The sequence below is a fragment of the Ranitomeya imitator genome, chromosome 10, assembly GCF_032444005.1.
Source record: "Ranitomeya imitator isolate aRanImi1 chromosome 10, aRanImi1.pri, whole genome shotgun sequence".
Lineage (NCBI taxonomy): Eukaryota > Metazoa > Chordata > Amphibia > Anura > Dendrobatidae > Ranitomeya > Ranitomeya imitator.
The window spans coordinates 142,943,122-142,960,667 of NC_091291.1; the positions used below are offsets into that span (position 1 = coordinate 142,943,122).

General features: G+C 43.8%; 1 protein-coding gene across 2 annotated transcripts in view; it reads right to left on the bottom strand.

The window, feature by feature from the left end:
* Window positions 1–17,546, bottom strand: part of ROBO3 (roundabout guidance receptor 3) — a 438,180-nt gene that overhangs the window by 396,675 nt on the left and 23,959 nt on the right. The window contains exons 3-4 of one of the 2 annotated variants that reach the window (XM_069741133.1): window positions 15,715–15,868; window positions 11,589–11,653 (exon numbers count right to left, since the gene is read on the bottom strand). The gene's annotated coding sequence lies outside the window, so the exon portion shown is untranslated. Of the gene's footprint in view, window positions 1–11,588; window positions 11,654–15,714; window positions 15,869–17,546 lie in introns of those variants that run through there. The other variant, XM_069741132.1, reaches the window with a different exon arrangement.

Genomic DNA, 17,546 nt, shown 5'->3' on the forward strand with positions numbered 1-17,546 from the left:
TTGTATTGTGGGAATTGCTAAGGCTGGTTTCACATTTGCGTTTTTTTGGGTGCGTTTTTGCGGTAAGAAACGCAAAAAAAAGCATGGTGAAAAAACGCATGTAAACGCGTGCAAACGCTGCGTTTTTTTGACGCATGCGTTTTTGCATGTGGTGAAAAAAACGCGGAGTTTTGACGCGTTTACATGCGTTTTTTCATGCGTTTGTGTTTTTTAAACACATGCTGAGAAATGTGTGACAGCTGCCAATCATCAAAATAAAGTAAAAAACCCACTATAAACAGAAATAGTTAGGGTTAGGGGTAGGGTTAGGGGTAGGGTTAGGATCCCTTAGGGTTAGGGGTAGGGTTAGGATCCCTTTATCACCTTTATGTTGGGGGGTGGCATATCAGTGTGTTTTCTGTTTTTCTGTTTTTTAATGTAAAAACGCATGCGTTTTTAACGCAAAAAAACGCATGCACAAAAAAACGCATGCGTCCCCATTGACTCCAATGTATTTTTTGACCCAAAAAAAACCGCATGAAAACGCCTCTCAAAAATACTACAAGTTGCATTTCTGAAAATGAACGCATGCAGTAAAAAAACGCATGCGTTGCAAAACGCGACCAAACGCGTACAAACAAAAACGCGTGCGTTTTCAATGTTAAATATAGGGGGAAAAAACGCATGCGTTTTTTTGAGAAAAAAAAACGCTGCAGACAAAAACGCAAGTGTGAAACCACCCTAAGAATACAACTTCCACATTCAGGGCCGATTTATTATTTGCGTTTTTTTAAGTCACTGTCCTTTCATTTTTTTTTAGTCTTGTGCTAGTTACTGACTTTGTTTTTTCTAATGCTTCAAATTGCGAACATTTTAGAGCAAAATATGAAAGGTTTTGCTAAAATGGCACAAAATTAGATCAAATATTTCAGACGTATATAACTATACAACTTTTTGAATTCATGAATCAACCAAAAAACATACCCGTTTTGTGGACGTCACAAGTGGCCGATTTGCTGCAGAAACTTCTGCACCTGAAAAGGAGTCGCACGGATTTCTACACGCTCCAATGATATAAATGGGACCGATGGAGAAATTTCTGACATCTACCAAATTCTACACGTGAATTCCCCCGTTCTGCAGAAAGTTCTGGAATTGCCCCATTAATAATAATAATAATAATAATAATAATAATAATAAATAATAATTTTATTTAAATAACGCCAACATATTCCGCAGCGCTTTACAATTATAGAGGGGATTTGTACAGACAATAGACATTACAGCATAACAGTAATCACAGATCAAAACAGATAACAGGAGGAATGAGGGCCCCGATCACCAGATACAGGAGGAATGAGGGCCCCGATCACCAGATACAGGAGCAGTGAGGGTCCCGATCACCAGATACAAGAGGAGTGAGGGTCCCGATCACCAGATACAGGAGGAGTGAGGGTCCCGATCACCAGATACAGGAGCAGTGAGGGTCCCGATCACCAGATACAGGAGGAGTGAGGGCCCCGATCACCAGATACAGGAGGAGTGAGGGCCCCGATCACCAGATACAGGAGGAGTGAGGGCCCCGATCACCAGATACAGGAGGAGTGAGGGCCCCGATCACCAGATACAGGAGGAGTGAGGGCCCCGATCACCAGATACAGGAGGAGTGAGGGCCCCGATCACCAGATACAGGAGGAGTGAGGGCCCCGATCACCAGATACAGGAGGAGTGAGGGTCCGATCACCAGATACAGGAGGAGTGAGGGCCCCGATCACCAGATACAGGAGGAGTGAGGGCCCCGATCACCAGATACAGGAGGAGTGAGGGCCCCGATCACCAAATACAGGAGGAGTGAGGGCCCCGATCACCAGATACAGGAGGAGGAGTGAGGGCCCCGATCACCAGATACAGGAGGAGTGAGGGTCCCGATCACCAGATACAGGAGGAGTGAGGGCCCCGATCACCAGATACAGGAGGAGGAGTGAGGGCCCCGATCACCAGATACAGGAGGAGTGAGGGCCCCGATCACCAGATACAGGAGGAGTGAGGGCCCCGATCACCAGATACAGGAGCAGTGAGGGCCCCGACCACCAGATACAGGAGGAGTGAGGGCCCCGATCACCAGATACAGGAGGAGGAGTGAGGGCCCCGATCACCAGATACAGGAGGAGTGAGGGCCCCGATCACCAGATACAGGAGGAGTGAGGGCCCCGATCACCAGATACAGGAGGAGTGAGGGCCCCGATCACCAGATACAGGAGGAGGAGTGAGGGCCCCGATCACCAGATACAGGAGGAGTGAGGGCCCCGATCACCAGATACAGGAGGAATGAGGGCCCCGATCACCAGATACAGGAGGAGTGAGGGTCCCGATCACCAGATACAGGAGGAGTGAGGGCCCCGATCACCAGATACAGGAGGAGTGAGGGCCCCGATCACCAGATACAGGAGGAGTGAGGGCCCCGATCACCAGATACAGGAGGAGGAGTGAGGGCCCCGATCACCAGATACAGGAGGAGTGAGGGCCCCGATCACCAGATACAGGAGGAGTGAGGGTCCCGATCACCAGATACAGGAGGAGTGAGGGCCCTGCTGCTCGCAATCTTACAATCTATGAGGAAAAAGGGGAGACACGAGAGGCGGATGATAACAATTGCTTTCGTTGTTCGGACCAGCAATAGTGTAAGGATCGAGTGTTCATGTAAAGCTGCATGAACCAGTTATCAGCCTAAATATGTAGCAGTACAGACACAGAGGGCTATTAGCTGTATGAAGTGTATGAGAACATGATGTGAGGAACCTGACTATGGTTTAAGTTTTTTGAATGGGCCACACAGGGATAGTTCGGTTAATGCATTGAGGCGGTAGGCCAGTCTGAACAAATGCATTTTTAGGACACGCTTAAAGCTGTGGGGATTGGGGATTAATGGTATTAACCTAGGTAGTGCACTCCAAAGAATTGGCGAAGCACGTGAAAAGTCTTGGAGACGGGAGTGGGAGGTTCTGATTATTGACGATGCTAACCTCAGGTCATTAGCGGAGCGGAGGGCACGGGTAGGGTGGTAGGCTGAGACCAGGGAGGAGATGTAGGGTGGTGCTGAGCCATGGAGTTCTTTGTGGATGAGGGTAATAAGTTTGTATTGGATTCTGGAGTGGATGGGAAGCCAGTGTAATGACTGGCACAGGGTAGAGGCATCGGTGTAACAGTTGGTGACGAATATGATCCTGGCAGCAGCATTCAGGACAGATTGGAGCAGGGAGAGTTTGGTAAGAGGGAGGCCGATTAGTAGAGAGTTCCAATAGTCCAGACGAGAATCAATAAGTGAAACAGTAAGAGTTTTCGCAGAGTCGAAAGTAAGAAAAGGGCGAACTCTAGAAATGTTTTTGAGATGCAGATAAGAAGAACGAGCCAGTGATCAGATGTGGGGGGTGAATGAAAGCTCGGAATCAAGGATGACCCCAAGGCAGCGGGCATTATTTGCAAGCACTCTATCTAGGGTGACTACAGTGCATTTACAGTTGCAGATATTTCTGCAGAATGTAAATTAGTTTTGAGGCAATGTTCACATAGGTCGTATCTGCAGTGCAAAAATCTGTGATGCAGTCCGCAATCGCAAAAATGAATGCTGCAGATTTTGTTGCAAGAATTCTGCAGATCTCGACTGCTGCACAATGCAAAGGGTTAAATCTGTAGTATAAATGGACGAGGCAGATTCTAAGTTCACAACGTTGCCTAATTTACACTGCTGATTTTCTCTGCAACCTATGCATGATATTTTGCACCACGTCCACACTACTGTGGTACACTAACTATTGTCTATCTGGAAAATGCAGGTGTAAACTGCTACCCGTGGGCACACACAACCTAATTAGTTGTTTTTTGTTCTTTTACTATACCAGGTAGCTGAACATGAACAGAGTTACAGGTCAGGCCAAGGGAAGCACACCAAAAATAAGTGACTGTACTTGATAGGATGGCTACATGACATAACACAAACCCTTTGGTAACACCAGCGACAATGCCGCCTCTGTAACCGTATGGCTGCATTCCTACCATGAGCTTTTGTTGTGCTTTTGATGTTGCAGATTTTCTGCACCCATTAAGTAAAATAGGTTATTTCCATTTTTTTTTTTTTTTTAAATGCGCAGAGTAAAAAAACTCACCAAAAACTCATTGTGTGTGAAAGTAGCCTAGGAATAAAGGTAAAAGGGAGACGTAACAATAGCATCTACTGAGACAAGTATCACTTGGGCATGTCACAGAGGCTGACACCTGTGCATTAGACAGGGCACGTTCCCCGGAGCCCGGTCCTTCTCTCCACAAGGCTTTCACTGCTGTCTTGTTTTCTCCACTCTCTAATTACACAGAGCACACAAAGGACACAGACACCAGACTTTCCCACTCTGTGCTGGGCAAACTTTCCTTCCTGCAGAGCGGCAGCTGTCACACTCAGCTGTTACATCATGTGGAGTGCAGCAATGTCCGCTGTGATGGATCGCTCTCCGCAGAGGAATCGCCGCACAGCAGAGAAAAATCAGCAAAAAGCCGGATGTAAAGATCCAACCGAGAAGACTGAGATCTGTCCTGAACAGTAACACAGTACATGCACACAGGTCAGGTCACTGCAGAAAATCAGCACTAACAGTGCAGCCAATTCTCTTCGGAAATGCTGCATACGTCCTGCAAGAGTCATGCATTGCAAAGGGTGACATCAGCCATGAAATCTGTGGCAGTGATGGTCGAATAATACTGTGGATTTTCTCTGCAGCATGTGGTTGACATTTCTTGAATTTGCTTGCACACTAATACGCAGCCGATTTTTCATGCAGAAAGTGCACTTCATTTAGGACCCATAACAAAAAGTAGAATGTAGGAAAATCATTCCCAAAGGTTTTAAGAAGAGATTTTCTTGCTTTACCTTATGACGTCCTTCAAACTGTGAGGGTACGTGCCCACGATCAGGAATTGCTGTGGTTTTGACGCTGCATATTTATGCAGCACCAAAACTGCAGAGGCAAGATGTTACAGCATAGTGGATGGGATTTCTAGAAATCTCATGTCCACTATGCATACAATCACCGGTGGAGACTGACATGTGGTGCGTCTTTCAGGACTGCAGCATGTCAATTTCTATTGTGAAGGCGCTAGTCTCCGCAACGGAAATGTCATCAATAGAATGTACTGAGTGCAGCAAATCCGCACGGCTCAGTGAACGCACGCGGCTCCATAGAAGGCAGCGAAAATGCAGCAGCATGGAAGCCTTTATACAGCAGTGATGAGAAATGTAGCTGTGAATACAGCTTTGGGGTGAGTTACTACACTTACTAGAAATAGCAGCAGCATGGAAGCCTTTATACAGCAGTGCTGAGCAATGTAGGTGTGAATCCAGCTTTGGGGTGAGTTACACTTACTAGAAATAGCAGCAGCATGGCAGCCTTTATACAGCAGTGCTGAGCAGTGTAGCTGTGAATCCAGGACTGCAGTGAGATAAACACTTGCAACAATACAGCAAAACTGTCTCTGTGCCTCTTTCTCACTCTGCTCCTTCCTCATCTTTGGAAAAGCTCCTGATACTCTGTAGGCAGAGTACATAGATATACCTGTGGGTCTGATCTTACAACTAAAAGGAACCAAAGGCCATGTATTACAATCTCGTGAAACTGGACCATGGCTCCATTTTTTTTTTTATAGTTCATGGGTATAAATTCTCATTATTGCACTGTCATGTTATCTCTACACACACACACACACACACACACACACAATAGGCTGGCTATTGCACAGTTCAATCCATTAATGCTTCAACTCCAACTGCAATTTTTTTTTGATAAATTTTTACCTTGCACTTATTTTATATAATTACAAAGACCCAAGACAATTAAAGATAAGGATGAGGTTCCTTCATATCCAGCCACACTGGAGTTACACCGGATCTCACACCGAGCTAGGAACGTCCGTGCTAATTTCCCATGCATTCATGGATCACACTTTGTCAACAAAAGGAAAGTTGATGTAATCCCGGCGTAACCACATTCAGGGCAGTTTGTTAAAATAAAAAGAGAGGAAAAGAAAGACCCTTTCATGTGGGGTGGTGTGAATGAATAACCAGTCAGGGGGTTTATTAACAGCCAATTTTTGTCTATTAATTCACAGTATCAAGCTGTAATTTATTAGTTGCCGGTCCCCCGGGGGCAGGGATTTGATGCGGTCGCCTGAAGGAGGAGGAGATTCTCGTCCCATAAGAGAGTTACACCGAAGCTACAGGTAGAGGCTCATGTGCGTTTTGTGAGTTTGGAGGCAGAACATCATTTGGGAAGGAGGATTGAAAGCTGTGTTTAATTAGGTGGAAGGGGCTGCTTTACTGACCCCTAATAGCAGATCACAGAGACAGGGCTCTATATCCGAGGGGGAGCCAATTACTTGAATGTCTGCATTATGTATTAACCCATCTGGGCTGGGGATATTAGGTCTGATGGGGGAACAAAAGACGAGGGAGTGTCAGTGATCACACACCAAATTATCCTGTCCGGGCTCTTTTGTTACAAAGATAAGCAATTCGCAGGGGCAGCTGGATTTGTAAACCAACCATCAGAGCGTCCAATTGCTTTTTTTTTTTTTTATTCCAGAACAAAGAGACGATATCCGATTCTGGTTACCGCACTATTTGTTGGCAGTAAGAGCGGTGATACTTTGTAACTTTCAAGTGTTGTCCAAACATCCCGTTCAGGGCCGGCAGCAATGTGGGACAATGCGGCCATTTAATCCTCTTAATTGGTGGAAAATTTACGAAAAAGGAGAGCAAATTCACTGCGATTAGAAAGTCACTTGACGAGGCTGCAGCCATTGTTATTGTAATGTTCTGTGTTTCCAGTTTGTCTGGAGCTTTCATCAGTTGACATTAATTGTCCCGTTAATGTACAATAAATAATTTATACTGTTACGATGTGATTGGGGCACAGTGCAGCACATCTATGTCTCCGGAAAGTGCGCACTTTTACAGTCAGGTCTGCCATTTTACACCCTCAGATTGAGTCTTCGGTGGATGTATGCAGCAGATGATCCAGGATTTGTTGTGGTGTTTCCATATATTGGGCTTCATCTACCGCTCTGTCCTTCCCTTCTTCACTGGACACCTCTCCCGGCAGGGACGACACTATATAAGCTGAGGTGGCTTTTACTTTAGAGAATCATTACGTATGTGCAATGTCTGTAGGATGCCAACTTCCAATATAGTAGCACAGCTGTCAATCACTGCATGTTCGGAAACAGATTTCCTACTTACACCGATTATGGATTTTAAGATCACTGCTTGCTGTCACTAAATGTGAACATGATAACCTGTCCTGATGCTTCTTTATTACAGCTGTTTGCTACAATCATATTCAGTATTACTACCAAAATATGAGTGCATCAAAGCACTCACAGACCACTATAACACACAAAAAATGTAATAAAATCAATACAGTTTATTGAAAAGCCATTAAAAACAATACAAAAAAATACAAAGTGAGGATGTCAAAAAGACTCAGAAAAATTCCTGCAGCAAACAATATATACATATGTCTTATGGAAAGCATATTAATGTTATATCAATATATATTTCTCTCCCGTCCAACAATGGGTGCGGCATGCGCGCCGTCGTATGCCAACCTCTTTCTCGGGTTTTGGGAGAGGGAGGTTGTGCATTGTGACGGTGCGTGTGCCGCCGACCATGTGCAGTGCTGGCTCCGGTACATTGACGATCTTTTGATTTTTTGGAATGGGCCTAAAACTGAACTTGTTAAGTTCTTTGCCGAATTAAATCAGAATCCATATAACATTAAATTAACACACAAAATTGAGAAAAATGCTATAGATTTTTTGGACATCTTAATATCTGTAGACCATGATGGGACTATCCAAACGGATATTTTTCGCAAAAAGACATCAGTGAATTCGGTGCTGCATGCATCATCTTCTCATACGCATGCGACTAAAAAAGCAATCCCCATTGGTCAGTACCTAAGGGCCAAACGCACGTGCTCTACCGAAGGTAAATTTGAAGCACAAGCTCTGGATCTGAAGGAGAGATTCCTAGACAGAGGTTATAGTCATAGGATGATTAAACATGGATATTATAGAGCCAAAAATACTTCCAGGGATAAACTTTTGGTCACCACTAGGAAGGTTAAAGAGGAGGACTTTAAGACTCGATTCATCTCAACCTTCAATTGTCGCTGGCATTCTGTCAGACAAATTCTTACTAAGCATTGGCCAGTATTAATGACCGATCCAGTGTTGCAAAAAGAGATCTCACCAGCTCCCCTGATGACAGCAAGACGTAGTAAAAACTTAAAAGATCATCTAGTTAGGAGCCATTACACGGTGAAACCAAAAAATCCATTTGGGGCAAGGAAACAAAGATGGGGATGTTTCCCATGTGGTGATTGCCTGGCATGTAACAAGGGTAATATAGTAAGAGGAAGCTCCTTCTCTTCGGTTGACGGGACTCGTTCCTTTGCGGTCACCAGCTATATATCATGTAGTACAACCTATGTCATATATCATGCAGTCTGTCCCTGCCATAAGGTCTATATCGGACTAACATCCAGAGAATTGCGTACCAGGACCAGAGAGCATGTGAGAGATATTGTTGCGGCAGGAGAGGTGGATGACCTTTCAGTTCTAAAGACCATACCGAAACACTTCAGAGTTTATCATAACTGTGATCCAAAAGGTTTCAAAGTGATTGGTATCGATAGGCTTCACTGTGGTATCAGGGGAGGTAATACCAAACAAACCCTTGCACAAATGGAATCCAAGTGGATTGTTGAGTTGGGGACCATGTCTCCAGATGGGTTAAACGAAAAAATTAGCTTTGTACCCTTTTTGTAATCCCTGTTTTTTAAGAATTTGTGTTTTTGTGTGTTTTTAATTTTCTTCTTTTTATATGTTTCATCAGCCTTAATACCATCTTTTGCAAGACTTTGTTCCTATTTTCTACTGCAAAGAAGATCTACCCCCAACCTCCCAGTCTTCCGCCGTTATGCTCCGATTTATGCCTTTGGCAATTGTCACCTCCGAATGACTATATATGCCCATGTGAACATCTTGAAGGATCTGATGCTGCTTTGAATGGAAGATCTAGATGTCCTTTGGTCGAGGATGCAATCTTCTGTTAATTTTTTTATATTTTGTGTCTTTTCCCTACATCCTGTATGTTATGTCTTCTGCACTGGCATTTTATCAACCTTGTTTGTGTGTGCTTGGGATTCATGTTTGACCAACATGACACACCTACTTTTTTGTTAACATAGACGGTTCTGATGCACACCGTCCACTATAAGTGGGGTAGTAATACTATGCATATTGCACTTTTATGTGTTTGTTATATTCATAACAATCACATAAGTATATTTTTTCTGCACTATATAAGCACTTTTATATGTCTCCTGGGCATTCATGCATCAGGGGATTAGTCTGTATTATGTATCTTTCATATACGGCCCTCTCTGGGTTACTATATAAATATCATATTGTATTTGGCATGTGTTTTCACCTAAGAATTTGATTTATGTTCTGACACTTATTTATGTTCACCAATTCTTCACTTCAGATTAGGCAATAATTGTCTTTAAGGTAATATATATATGCGGGACACACATTTTGTGAATTTCCATCAGGATCTTAGAAGGATAGTGTATTCTAGTGGATTAGATACATACGGCATTGAAATACGCATGCGCGCCTATTCTACTAAGTTTTGATGGGAGTATCGCATGTAGGATGGCGTTTGGGTGCGCATACGTGGTTCATCATTTGAGGGCAAGGAGAGATGATTGATTGCCACAGGTCCCTTTAAGAATGGCGCTGATATGCGCATGCGGGTTTGTGTATCTCGGCCCCCCCCCCTTCCTTTCCTTCATTAGGTAACATTATCCCTAGATAACACATAGGTCTAATTTCCATCATGATCCTGTGAAGGATAGTGTAGTTTGGTGGTGGATTTGTATATAAATGGCGCTGAGAACATGCCTGCGCAATTGGCTTTTATTTTTATGCAGTATTATATGCTGGATGGGGTTTGGGAGCACAGATACAATTCATGAAAAGATGGTAGCTCCCTGTGGGCTCCTTTAAAATGGCGCCGATGTGCGCATGCGTGTTCGCGCACCGGGTCCGCTGCATTGATGCAGGTCTCCTGCAATTTCCGGCGCGCGTGTAATGACGTCTATGAGGATTTCCTCTAACGCGCGCCGGATTGGAGTACCGAACTCAATGCACCTGGTGTCCTGGTGAAGCGTCTGCACATGCGACCTGTGATTGGCTAACCGGAGCATGCAGGGGGATATTTAAGGAGGTAAGGTGGGGGATAGGTGCACACTCCCCTTGAGAAAGCACGTGATTGGCGAAACGCGCGTCGGGGCATCCCTGCAGCGGCATCTATTATGGGTAAGCATTACATTGTATGTACTTGTCACTGTGCCACATAGGTTTAGGCAAATTTAGCTCGTTTTTTGTCCGGGTTTTCATACATTAGATTAGGACCTTAAAGGATACTTTGGATGAGCTCCCTTTGTTGGACGGGAGAGAAATATATATTGATATAACATTAATATGCTTTCCATAAGACATATGTATATATTGTTTGCTGCAGGAATTTTTCTGAGTCTTTTTGACATCCTCACTTTGTATTTTTTTGTATTGTTTTTAATGGCTTTTCAATAAACTGTATTGATTTTATTACATTTTTTGTGTGTTATAGTGGTCTGTGAGTGCTTTGATGCACTCATATTTTGGTAGTAATATTGGCTTGTCCACTTTTCTTGAAATAAGTATAGTATTGGAGAAGCTAGTATAGCGATGCTTCTGGCTGGGACTGTTTATCCATGCTTTTTGTATCTATATTTTGATGAATCATATTCAGTATTACTGATCATTTGTGAGTGGTGTCGCCTTCAGACTATGTGTAGACACGTTTAAGGCGGCCACACAGATTGAATAATAGGGGTCTTTTACCTATTTGATAGGAGTCCACTGCTTAAAAATATCAAAATGAGCAATATTGACCCACTGCCACCTGTTTGTTGCCTCGGCTGCAGCGGTGGCGTCAAGACTACAGGAGGTGACTGCTGCAGCCAATCGATGCCAGTTATATTGGCATAAGCACCAAGCCCAGTGATTGGCTGCAGCAGTCACGGCCTGTAGTCTAGACATCACCGCTGCAGGTGAATGGAGAGGCAGCGCTGGAGTGGTAGTGTCTTTTACCCCGAAAAACTCCTAAAACCAACACCCATCTGATGTGTATGGGGGCACCCTAACTCTTCCAGACAGGTGATGTTGAAGGAGAGAAGGATCTGGCACATTGAGTTCCTTTCATTTCCATAGGAGATAAGCAGCCATCTGCAGGATCTAGCATACTTCACTCACGTCACTGAGAACACATGTACACTCTGCCGAGCCGAGCGTGTAAGTGTGAAGTGGGAGAAATTATTTCAACCAAGAATTTGGTCTTCTGGTTAAAACTAACAACAAAAAATTGTTTTATGCGACCAGTGACAGACCACCATAGTCTGACAGAAGTCAGACGCATTCATGTTTTAGCTGTATAATCTTTGTCATATTTTTACCTTATTTTTCTCTTTTATCATCTTCTCTATCTTCTTTAATTTGCTTTCCTTCTGTTTGCCTTTATCTAAAACATAACAATTAAAAAATACCAAATTAAATACAAAATGGAACTTTGTTCCCCAATTAGCAAGTGATTCGATGACAAATGGGGTGGATGACAATTAATATGTGAATATTTAATGACACAAAGTGACAAATATACAGGGTGAACAAAGAGGAAGACGGGAGGCACAGGAACGATATGGAAACCTTATGGAAATGAGGGCGATGCTGTGTATAGGATGATGGGATCATTTGTACAGGAGGAACAGATCCATCACCCCCTGTCACAGGATCCAGATCATGTTATCTGAATTATGTAATTGTGTTATGTCCCCACTAACAAGGCGATAAAGAGGAAATGAAAAGGCCCCTCGTGTAGACGACACACGGACTCGGGATAACTCATTTACTTTTCATGTCAAACAGGAATTTGGGTAAACACGGCGGATAAATTAGTGAGAGGGACGACTGATACATTAGTCCATGACAATCATTCTTTTCTTGTAGACTTTTGTGGCTTTAAAGATTTAAATCCCCGCGAAAAGTTGAACAACTTTGCAAATCTTTTTTTTTCTCAGCCTCGGACAGGCCGACTTATTTTATGCCATATCCTCCGGTTACAAATGAACTTCACCTGGACGTCCTTAGAAACAGACAGCGGATCAGCTCCATCCCGATATCAGTGATCATAAGGACTGGATCTACAAAGTCAGAGCAGCTACAAGATCACAATCATTGTGAATGTGGCTGCATTATATGCGACACAATGCCACCATTCCACCAAAAATCCAACCCTGCTAAATGTTAGGTCGCAGACTGTAATATTAGGTCTCAGAGAGAACACTGCATCTCGGCAGTCCAAAGTCAGACACACGCGATCGATCCCTCACGACCATCAGTCGGCCGGCGCCCCCATACATATTAAACTGTCGGACGCATCTGTCCGTATTGGCGGGTTCAGCTGACAATAGTCTAATGTGCATAGGGGCCTTTACTCGATGAAAGCGAACTGGACAGCAGGTTTTTGCTATGTAATCTGAGAGCAGCATGATGTAGCGCTAGATTCCAGTGATGTGTCACTTACTGGGCTGCTTGCTGCAGTTTTGATGGAATCCCAGTTTCCTCTGCTGCAGATGCAGCAGTGCTCAAATGCTGAGCTGTGTATAACTCCGCGCACACACCTGATTGGCAGCTTCCTGTGTGTAACTCCGCCCACACACCTGATTGGCAGCTTCCTGTCTATAACCCCACACACGCACTTGATTCATAGGTTGCTGTGTTCTTGCTGACAATATAATCAGTGGTGTCAGCTGGATTACACAGATTAGCAGGACTGTCTGGCATGTGAGACCTAGTCCTGCAGTGATAATCTCCTGCTGATAAAACACTGATATTTGCTGTGCCATCTAGTTTTCCCTGTTATCAGCTATTTCAGGCTAGGTAGAGGCAGACTATAGGACAGGCTAACAACTACTGCTCTCTGTTATCAGCCATATCTGCCTGAGGAGAGATTGACGATAACATTGATGGTGATATACATCAATTGACCACTGCAGCCAATCACAGCATTCAATTGTAACATTGATAGGTATGATCACAAAGTGTGTGAAGTTATAAAAAGCCTTGTATCAAAAAAAATTACAAAGTTGCATATTTTTGTGCAAGGCATACTTGTGCAAAAATATGAAACTTTTTGGCCCTTTTATGCCGCTCTCACTTCTTTAAAAGAAAGTATGTGGGTTCAGAAAGAGGGGACAGGGCCACGAATTTACTATATTTTACATTATACATTTATATTGTGGTAAACTCTGGCCATAATTGTTGCAACAGGTGAAATCTGCACAGCAGGTCAGTTCCTATGCAGGTGCCACTTATGTTTTTATTTCCTTTACAGACATCTTCAATACATGATTCATTCCTGGGATTGACTTCTAAATTCACATTAAAAAACCTGTAAAAGAAAACCTTTAGGGTAAGTTCACACTGGGCGTGCTTGCTGGATTTTTTTTTTCTGCAGCAAAACCTGATTTTTTGGCAGGAAAGAAGCTGCGGCAAAAATGCATGTTTTGGTGCTTTTTTGGTGCAGTTGAAATTCACTGCAGTTAAATTTTCCCGGTGAAGTCGCCTCTGAACTGTGTGACTTTCTCTAGGTGCTAACGGGGATCTCACCGAAGTCACCGCAGTTCAGCCCGGCTGGGAACGGAGCCTCAGTGACCGGAGGTAAACTCGATGACGACACCGCCGGTCACTGATGCTGCGCTCCCAGCCGCTCATTCACCAGTGGTTTTCAGATTGGACGGTCGCATCTTGGCTATTTAACCCCCAGACATGGATTAGAACGACTGATAGGTGAGGGATGTTGTTTTTTATTTTTGGTTTATTACAGGAGAACGAGGGCTTCAGTGGAATTAGCGTTAAGTGAGTATAACTGTGTTTGTTATTTTTAAATAAAAATGGAAAACTGTGTTTTGTTTTATTTCTAATAAAAGACTGTATTCTGGCTGTGTCTGTATTTGCCATATATCTATAGGATTAGTAATGGATAGGTGTCTTATAGATGTCTCTCCATTACCAATCCATTGGCTTGATGTCACCAGACAATACAAAGGTGACATCAACCCCACAAATAAGAACCCCGCTTGCCACCGCTACAGGGAAAGTGAGAAGAGCCGGGCAAAGTGCCAGAATTGGCGTATCTAATAGCTGTGCCTTTTCTGGGCAGCTGTAGGCTGCTATTTTTTGGCTGGGGGGGGGGGCAATATGATGGGAGCAGTAGTCCCATCAGCTGACACCAGTGACCAGAGGTAAACTGTATACCTCCGATCACAGCTGAGTGCTCTCACTGTTTTCTGACAGCGTGGGAACTGCGGCTCTCTGACTGGCGGGGATGGTTTCACCAACGATCAGAAGCGGTGTTTGCAGTGCTGTCATATATATGACAGCGTGTCAAACACTGTATTGTGGGACCCCCCACTCAAGTGAATGGGGTTCGGGTCAGCTCTGCTGGATGTCAGGCTGTATGGACGCACCATGCAGCCTGCCATCTAGATGTAGCAGAGCTGACTGTGAGGTCACATCCAGTTGTCCTTGACTTTTCTGCTGCAAATACGCTGCAAAAAAGTCAACCTGCGTATTTGCAGCACTTTTTCACCATCAACTCAAGTCAATGGGTGAAACACGCAGCAAAAACGCTGAAGGAAGTGACATGCTCTGTCAAAAAAACGCTGCAAAGCACAAAATCTCGATGACAAAAAAAAACAATGTGTGTGCATGAGATTTCTCAAATCTCATAGGCTTTGCTGGTACTGTAAAAAGCAGCTGAAAAATCAGCATAAAAAAATTCAGCAAAAACATTCAGTGTGAACATACCCTAACAAACTATTTTTTTTCTTAATTCACAGAAAAACTCCTTCTGCGTTTTGCCCTTGTAGTCACAGGTAACTGGATACGTGATAATTGTTTCCATTCATATAGACACAAAAGGCTTTGTTTTTTAATGAGGAAGATCATTTCATATAGAGAATTAATGTGTTCTGCCGGCATATCAGCCCGTGTCTAGTGAATGCAATAATCCCAGTAATTAGACACATAATCACAAGTCCGCACCTGACTATTTCCATTTTAACCAGCTGCGGTTGTTGAATTTTAAGATTTTATGTATGTTAATCTCCAAACCTTATTTATCTTATTTCTTTGTGCAAAAAAAAAAATTGTTTAGCTTAATTTTATTATTTTGAGCGTTTCACATTCATGGCTTTATCCGGGAATTGTCTTGATGTTTTGTTGCAATGCTCTGCCACAAAGTGACTTTTTATCTCTTGCCTATAACTTTTATATAGATAAAGGAGAATCTATGAAATATCGATGGAAAGTTCTTCATGAAGAGAATTCATGGCGTGTTGCTCAGTGTCTGAAGTGGACCTCCTGCTGCTGGGACCCCCACAAATGATTGGAATGAACAGGTCTTGTCATACTTAGCTTTTCTTCTGGGAAACAAGGTGTTCTTCCCAGTTTGCTCCTAGGCCCTTAGTGGTCAATATTCCAACAAAGCTTATAATAGAAAAACTGCTGTCAGGACCCTACCTTGTTCAGATCTTGGGTCATCTTATGCTCCAGTCACATCCACAGATCCAGTCACAATTCTGGTGGCCTCCAGTTCATTGGTGGTGACAGAAGATGTTGGAGCCGAGGGTCTATGATCGTTTATTGGCTTCACTCAGAGTTCTAAGAAAAGCTCCTGTTGGGTGAATAATGATGCACGGATTACAGGTAGAGCTCCAATCATGTTGAAAGTCAGCAAGTGATTATTGCATTTTGATGATACTTTGACCAAATAACTTGAACATTTTTAATGTATTAGAGCAAACCTGTCAACAGGATTTTGCTAAGTAAACTACAGGCATTGTCATGTTGCTTCTGTTCAATTGATTCAAATGATACATGGGATGAAGAAATCTGTCTTGTGGTTCTTGTGTAATCTGTGTTAGAAGTTTTCAGCTAATGATATGCCCGTGCTGCGGGGCGGCCTGTGGTCAGATCTTTCCTTGGTTTCTCTGGCTTAGAGCTGGAAGATAAGACTCTGCCTATAGTCCCGACCCGGAGCATGGGCATATCATTAGCTGAAAACTTTAAACACTGATTACACAAGATTACACAAGAACCACAAGACAGATTTCTTCACCCCAGGTATCATTTTAATAAGTTTAACAGAGCCAACCTGACAATGTCTGTAGTTTACTTAGCAAAATCCTGCTGACAGGTTCGCTTTAAAGTTTTATGGTACAAAAACATCCAAAGTCAGTGAAAGGAATAAGAAGCCTTGATGGTTACATTGGTCTTACAGGCGGTCGGGCAATCACCATATAATGATGATGGAGGCAATGGGCGATCACGAGAGACTGATGATTGAGGTGCCGGACAATCACCAGACACTAATGATGGAGGTGACGGACAGTCACCATATACTGATGATGGAGGCAACGGGTCTGTCACCAAAGACTGATGATGGAGGCGACGGGTGGTCACCATATATTGATGATGGAGGCAATGGGCGATCACCATATACTGATGGGATTCACATTTCTATTTTGCCCTTTCACTTTACATTGTGTTAATGGATAAAAAATAAATTATTCACTGTTCTAGATACGAAAGCTTCTTACTCTGCAGCATTTTGTCCACACCCATAACGTTTGCACAGCACTAAACATTGAAAACCAAATAACAATTGGCAACATAACTAAATAAGTATAAATGGTATAAACATTGGCCGTCAGTTGGGTGAATGGTGATGTGGTAGCAGTCAGTAGGGTTAATGGCGGTGTGGTAGCAGTCAGTAGGGTGAATGGCGGTGTGGTAGCAGTCAGTAGGGTGAATAACGGTGTGGTAGCAGTCAGTGGGGTGAATGGCGGTGTGGTAGCAGTCAGTACTGATTGGCGGTGTGGTAGCAGTCAGTAGGGTGAATGGCGGTTGGTAGCAGTCAGTAGGGTGAATGGCGGTGTGGTAGCAGTCAGTAGGGTGAATGGCGGTGTGGTAGCAGTCAGTGGGGTGAATGGCGGTGTGGTAGCAGTCAGTAGGGTGAATAACGATGTGGTAGCAGTCAGTGGGGTGAATGGCGGTGTGGTAGCAGTCAGTACTGTGATTGGCGGTGTGGTAGCAGTCAGTAGGATGAATGGCGGTTGGTAGCAGTCAGTAGGGTGAATGGCAGTGTGGTAGTCAATGGGGCGAATGGTGGTGTGGTAGCAGTCAGTGGGGTGAATGGTGGTGTGGTAGCAGTAGGGTGAATGGCGGTGTGGCAGCAGTCAGTGGGGTGAATGGCAGTGTGGTAGTAGTCAGTAGTGTGAATGGCGGTGTGGTAGAAGTCAGTAGGGTGAATGGCGTTGTGGTAGAAGTCAGTAGGGTGAATGGCAGTGTGG